At 38.3% G+C, this 7467-nt stretch overlaps 1 pseudogene; it reads left to right on the top strand.

The window, feature by feature from the left end:
• The first annotated feature begins 739 nt into the window (after nucleotides 1-739).
• On the top strand, nucleotides 740-1334 carry LOC102756023 (annotated as a pseudogene).
• The last annotated feature ends 6133 nt before the right edge of the window (nucleotides 1335-7467 follow it).

The raw sequence follows: 7467 nt of genomic DNA, 5'->3' as shown, positions 1-7467 counted from the left end.
AATTATTAAAAGTTACAGATAGTAAATTAAATAGAAAATAACTAGAATAATAAAATAATAAAGAAATTAAATTGCATGTTAATTAAATGTGTCTATATAAATATGTGCATACATATAATCATTAATTATGTAGACCAGTGGTTCTCCAAGTGTGGTTCCCCGGCCAGCAGCATTGGCATCACCTGTGAGTGTGTGAGAAATGCAGTTTCTCCCTTTCCTGCTGCGAGTGGTGTGGAGTTGGCTTGTGGGTCTCTGAGACATGAAAGTTGAGAGCTTCTTCACACGGAGGGAATGCACCCAGTGGCTCCGGAAACCATGCCACAAAACTCATATGCTGAGTTACACTAAGTGCTACGGATATTGTTTGGATGACTGTGATAAAAGAGAAAGAAGGAAGGGGAGAGGCTCATGAATGGTCAAAGAGGACAAAAAGGATGATTGGTCTGAAGGCTAAGCTCTATATAAACAACACCATGCTGAGAAATACAAATGAAAAGAGAGCCCAGCTGGTGTGGCTCAGTGGTTGAGCATCAACCTATGAACCAGGAGGTCATGGTTCGGTTCCTGGTCAGAGCACCTGCCCAGCAGGAGGTCATGGTTCGGTTCCTGGTCAGAGCACATGCCCGGGCTCCAGCCCCAGCGTGGGGAGTGCAGGAGGCAGCCGATTCTCATCATTGATGTTTCTATCTCTCTCTCCCTCTCTCTTCCTCTCTGAAATCAATAAAAAATATATATTTTTTAAAAAGATGCATGAAAAGAGAAAACACCAAACCAAAGAATGATGGAAAGATGCCACAAGGAGCAGTATCTGCATACCTACTGGGCAGAGAGGGACAGTCGGAGCTAAAGTACTTTGCAATATGATTAAACAAAAAGATGAAAAAAGAAAGCGGGGAAAATGGGAAGTCCCTTTGCTCAAAGTTCATGCCGAGGGAGAAGCAGAGGTGTCAAAGTTATTGGAACAGAAAAGAGAAAGAAGAATGCCTGCAAGAGGATGGTTACTCGAGTCTGCTTTGCTGGAGATGGCTAACACCACCTAAACATGCAAGGCCAATGCGCTTGCGTTTCAAGATGGCCCACATAACACGTCCTGAACTGAAAGCCACCTTTTGCCTGACGATACTCGGTGTAAAGAAGAATCTCTCATCCCCTCGTTCTACAACTTTGGGTGTTATTCCCAAAGGCACTGTCATCGAGGTGGCAGTGAGCACGTTGGGCCTTGTGACACCTGGAGGCAGGGCTATTTGGGGAAAACATGCCCAGTTACCAACAATCCTGAAAATGATGGATGCGTAAATGCAGTCTTACTGGTGAGAGCGAATGACTCCTTGTAATTGAAGACAATGCACCAATCAGGAAAACTCCTTTACTGTGATGTGTCTGCAGTCATCAAGAGAACTATTTATTTTATTGTAAAAAACATTAAAATGGCTCATTTTCTAAAAAAGAACAGCATCCACTGAATTAGAAACCCGGCTCTTCGGGTGGTTGGGAGACTGTAGGACCCACGGTGTAAGTTTGGAAACCACAGTGTGAGTGCCGATTAAGCGCCCTCTAGTGTTGTCAAAGTTGCTTTAGACAAATTACTGGACGTGGCCTAGAAATCCTGATGGAAATATATATTCGTTTATTTCCAAAGATTATCTTCCCTCAAAATTTCCTTCAAGCATTTTTTTTCTATGAATAACTTTACAAATTTTTAGAAAATATTATCTGTACAATTTTAAGCTTTGGTCTTTTTTTGACTTAAATTATGGAATAAGCATTGCCCATGTCATTAAAAATATTTTGTAAACGTAATATTTAAAGGCTGATTAATAGTTTTTAATTTAATTCTCTTTATTTTCCACAATTTTACTGTAGAAGGTTGTATTTTTAGAAGAAAGGATGGGGGAGCAGTTACTTGCCTACCATGTTATTCTTTGTAAATCCTTAACTATATTTTCTCATGTTGCCAAAGAGGCATAGACAAACTTGGTAAAACTGTAGAGCAGGCAATAGTGGTTGCTTACAATGTTAACTTATTTGAATTTTGTGCTTTTCATTTCATGCCTCCTTCTTTTGACACCTCTTTTAGGTCTATGTACTTCCAATCTCCTCAACTTATTGGCCCTTGGCTGCTCAGCGTCTCATTCTCTGGTCTATTCCTTTTTGATTCATTTCTTCCATCAGATATTTTCAGTCCATCCTTTCCTGAAGCCTTTAAAAGCAGGAATTTGAAGGCTATAATTAACTGAAGAAGGTATTTTAGAGCTGGTTAGCTTTTCCTTACCTTTAATTTCATCATACAGGCGCTTGTTGACTTGAGCTTAGCGGTCGATAGAGGTTCTGTGGACTCAGAAAGCCACCTCTCCACTTTCTAGTTTTGCGTGTTTGGCAAATAAATCCCTTGTAGCATAGGTTTTCTCATCGAATAGTCTAGTAATCTAAGATACCTTGTTTATAGATGTGAACATTTCTTTCCATTCATCCGAACCAACTAGAAAATATAATTAAAAAATCCATTCACAATATGACAATATTTCTAAGGTATCTAGGAATATACAAAATCTCTATGGTAAAAACATTGAAATCCTAAGACAAGATTAGCTGAATAAATGGAGGGATGTCCCATAGCAGACAGGGCAACTTAATAAGTATATATCCATTATGCCTTAATTAATGTAAAAATTGCCATTTCAATTAAAGTTACAGTTGGATTTTTTGAGGAGTTTGATAAATTTATTCTAAAATTTATATGAAATAGCAAAGGTACGAGAATAGCTAAGTCAGCCTTAAAAAAGAAAAGGGTAGGGATTGATCATAGTAGATATCAAGATATATTAAAAAGTCTTCATATTACACATGGACCAGTTAAACAGCTTAGCAATTTTGGAGACAGGCCATGAATATATATAGTTATCCTCATTCTTCACAGATTCTATATTTACAAATTCGCCTACTTGCTAAAATTTGTTTGTAAACCCCAAATTGACACTCGCAGCGCTTGTGCAGTCATTTACCAACATGCACTAAACAGAGAAACATTTGAGTCGCCTGATGAGCGGAAGCATGTTCCCAGCTACCCAAGGAGATGCTCTGTGTTCTCGCTTCAGCTCTCACACTCTACATGTGTCATTTTCATGGTCTGTTCAGCGCCACGCTTTCTGCATTTCTGTGCTTTATGGTGGCGATTTCACTGTTTAAAAAGGCACCGACACACAGGGCTGAAGTGCTCTCGTGTTCTCAAGCACAAGGAGGCTGTGATGCACTTGATGGAGAAAATATTTGTGCTGGGTAAGTTTTGTTCAGACATGAGTTATGGTGCTGTTGGCTGAGAGTTCAATGTTTGTAATAGCAATAATGTTAAGTGAGGTGTTTTTAAACAGAGACACACATAAAACAAGGCGAAGTATTGATTGCAGTGGAAATACTGTTCCTACAGATTCACAGGAACTGTATTTCTCCTAGGAGCAAAGGTTCAGCATCACTAATTCAGTGTTTGTGGCAACTTTATAGCAAAACTAATGAGAATTGACTGTATATGTGTATCAGCCAGAGTCTGGTCAAGAAACCAGAAAACATACTAGGAGGTTCGATAAAAATAAGTGACTATTGGGAAATGGCTAAATTGGTGTTGGAGGGTTGAAAATTGACGAAACCAGAGAGAAAATAGGAAACAGCTATCATCCTTGGGAGAACACACAGGGAAGGGGCTGGAGTTAGAACCTGCAAGCATGGAGCAGGGTCCTGGTTGGAGCTGGGACTCAGTCGTCTGAGGAGAGGGGACTGCCGGTCGAGGGGTCATTTCTGGGAGTGTAGAGGAGCGGACACTGGACGGCTGTTGCTGATGGGATGATGGGCTGAGCTGTAAGAATAGCAAGGAGATAGAAAGAAGCAAATTTCCCCTACTCTCTTGCCTTCTAGTGTCCTTGGGAGAAACCAGCAACAGCAAGCCAGCTGACAAAGGAGAGTAGTTTGTTGCTTCCACTCCGGTATCACAAAAGCAAAGCATAGGAGCAGAAGAGACAGTAGTTTAATATCTAACACAATATGAGGTCTTAATCTGTAATAAAGATAGCACTACAGATATTCACACATGTTCTTAAAGAGACATGCGTAGCAGACTGTGGAATAAGACAACTTAGATTTGAATTTTTGGGTGTGCTACTCTTTGTGTGACTGTGGGCAAATTATGTGATCTCTCTGTACCACCACATGAAGGAAAGATATTCACCTCCCAGGAATCCCTACATTGGACTGTTATATGAGGAAGAAAGAAACTTACTTTGCTAAGCACTGAAATTTTGGGTTTGTTTGTCCCAGTAAATAACATGATCCTAAGTGTTACTGCAAGAGCGTTTGTTGCAGTGCTTTTTATGGTGGGGAAGTTGAAGGGACACTGGGTGTCTGTCGCTGTGAAAATAGGTAGGTTAAGTATGGTGAATGCACAGCATGGGATTTGCACAGTAATCAGAAGTGAAAGCACAGGAACATGAATGAATTGTAAAGTCATGGTACTCAGTGAAATAGTGAAATAGAATGAGAAATAAAACCCTAATACCATTTATGTGAAGCAAAAATATGTGCACATAAAGCTACACATTTTTTTCCCCAGAACAAATACAAACGCAGAGGTACAGTGTGGAGAAAGAGGGACTCGAGCTGTAAGAGAATAAAGTAACAAGAGGGATTACACAGACTAATAGTGATAATTGCCATAAACGGAAGGGAATGTGATTTACTTAATCTTCTTTTACCTGAGAGTAAAAGGAAGAAAGATCAAGGCCAAATGGGTAATTGTAACAAAAGAGAAAATAAATTGGAATGAATATAATGATTAATGCAGAGCACAAATAGGAAGAAAACTCTAAAGCTCTACTGAGGTGAATAAAAAATGACTGAATAAATGGGAAGATAGTGCTTGTCCTTGTCCTTGTAGAGTTTAATTTTTCCTAAATTGTTCCATATATTTAGCACAATCTTGGAGAATTAATAGGATTTTTGGGGGGAGCTGGATAAGCTGATTCTAAAGTTCGTGTTAGAAATAGATATGTGTGATTAGCTGATAAAGTTGTGAAATAGAGGAATAGTGATCATGAGTGACTAGTTCTAACATATTCAAATGGGGAGATAAAAAAGAAATTTTATAGAGATACAGCATTTGGAAAAATTTAGGTATTCACTTATGAATCAACAGAATAGAAGCCCCCCATAGAGATCTCTCTCTATAGTAGATGGGTAATGAGTGTGTCATCAAATTCATTTAAAATTAGTGAGGAGAAGAAAATTAGAAAATATGATGTTGGGACACCTAGCTATCCATTTGGAGGAAATAAAAATGGGTTCTACCCCATTTCTTTCATCAGAATCAATTGCAAATGGGTCACATTTAAATATCCAAAACTAGAAATACTAGAAAATATGAGTACATTAAGAAATTAGAATTACCAGATGATTACGTAGTTCCCATTGTCATCCTCTTCATCATCTTGGGGTAGGGAATGCTATTCAGTTACAAAACCCAGATCCAATAGGGGCAAGGCTCTGTATTTGGGATTACATAGGAATTATAAACATCTGCTAAGTAAGAAATACCCTAAGTAAAATCAAAGAATGGGTGATAGATTGGCAGGAAAAGATGGACAACATCTGTATGAGATAACTAATTTCCTTAATATATAAAGGGCTCTTACAGTTAAATATGAAAGCAGCCAGTGGGAAAATAATGGAACGACAGGCCATGTATGGGAAGTGGTATACAGATGACTTTCATACAAATGTAGTGAACCTACTATTACTCATGATTAAAAGAATACGAATTTTGCCTCTTAAAAGATACCACTTTTCACCCATCAGATTGGCAGAAAGAAAAAGTTCGGTAATGCAGAGGGTTGGTTAGAGTGTGTGGAAATGGACGCTCTTATGGATTGGTTGGAGGGTATTTGGGGGAAGCTCATTGAAAAAAGAAGAATATGGTTTCTGTAGAAACTGGCAAGTACTCTATGTGTCTGTATGCTTTTACCACTGAAATAAAACTACTCAGTGACATACAGATCTCTTGTTCTTGGCATATTTGTATGCTACATTCTGTATTGGTATTTGGAAAAATAGAGAAAGCCCGGATGGCAAAGCGCTTTGAATGTTAAACTAAAGTGTTTATATTTTATTCTGGGAGTTCCCTGAAGACTTTGTATGCAAAATAATTAAATAATCAGACTGTATTTTAGAAAGAACTCTGATAGGAATTTGGAGAATGGAGTGGTAGGGTCAGGACAGTGGTCGGCAAACTCATTAGTCAACAGAGCCAAATATCAACAGTACAACAATTGAAATTTCTTTTGAGAGCCAAATTTTTTATACTTAAACTATATAGGTAGGTACATTGTTATTAACTTAATTAGGGTACTCCTAAGGCTTAGGAAGAGCCACACTCAAGGGGCCAAAGAGCCGCATGTGGCTCGCGAGCCGCAGTTTGCCGACCATGGGGTTAGGGTGTGGTGGAGGTTGTAATACTGAGAATGCTAACAGTTGCAAAATCACCTAGAAAGCTATATCAATAGCTCAGGTGACCACTGATAAGATTCAATGGAACTGGAGAGAGAGAATTTTTAAAATCATTAGGATTTGGTAATTGATTTGGTAGGTGGGGAGAGGAAATAGTTAAACATGACTATTTTCCTGAGGTCAAAAAGGAATTGGAGCTGTTTTACGGGGTTTCTAAAAGTAATTCTCACTTTAGAGCTTCTAAAAAAATTCTACTTACTGTTGAGTAAGGTGCCCCTTATGTATCTATAATAATACCTAAACACTTCAAGATTTTTGGGAATTAGGATTGGCATGGGGCAAGCTTTAACATTCTTGAGCCTTTTGAATTTCCTACAACCAGTCTCTAACACTGACTGGTCTTGGACCAAGCGTTTCGCCTCTCTCTCTCTCTCTCTCTCTCTCTCTCTCTCTGGAAGTAATGTAATAATCTCTTATTTAAAAAATTGAAATAAAAAGGCAGGTTCAATGACAGTAAATGTCAATTTCAATATAAGATGCTCTGGTTTAATATATTCAAGGGACTGATAGGATGGTTAATTAATAAAAGAAATGTCACCCCGAAGGTCTGTGCTGAGAATTTTTCATTAACAAGTTGAAAAAGAAGTAGCAAAGTAATCAATGAGCTAAAGCAGACATGATTGACTGTAATTACTGTGCTTGTTAAGGTTATTGACTAATGGCAAGATGGGCCGTCAAAGTTGAGGCATGGCACTATGAGAAAATTACATGAGAAAATTAATGAGAAAACCATTCATTTTAGCCCTACTGTTATCTCCCAGGCAATAAAGTTAATGTGTCACTTTCAGTAGTTATAAAATAGTTATATTGAGATTTTTAATTTTAGCACTAAATACACCCTGACTAGAATTTAAATGCTGTGTTTGGGTTTACACAATGTGAAACAGAGGAGGAGGGGTAAATATATAAAGACAACAAACA

Source organism: Myotis davidii, unplaced genomic scaffold, assembly GCF_000327345.1.
Source record: "Myotis davidii unplaced genomic scaffold, ASM32734v1 scaffold134, whole genome shotgun sequence".
Taxonomy (NCBI): Eukaryota; Metazoa; Chordata; class Mammalia; order Chiroptera; family Vespertilionidae; genus Myotis; species Myotis davidii.
The sequence above is the reverse complement of the archived record's forward strand: the minus strand, read 5'-3'. Positions and strand labels throughout refer to the sequence as shown.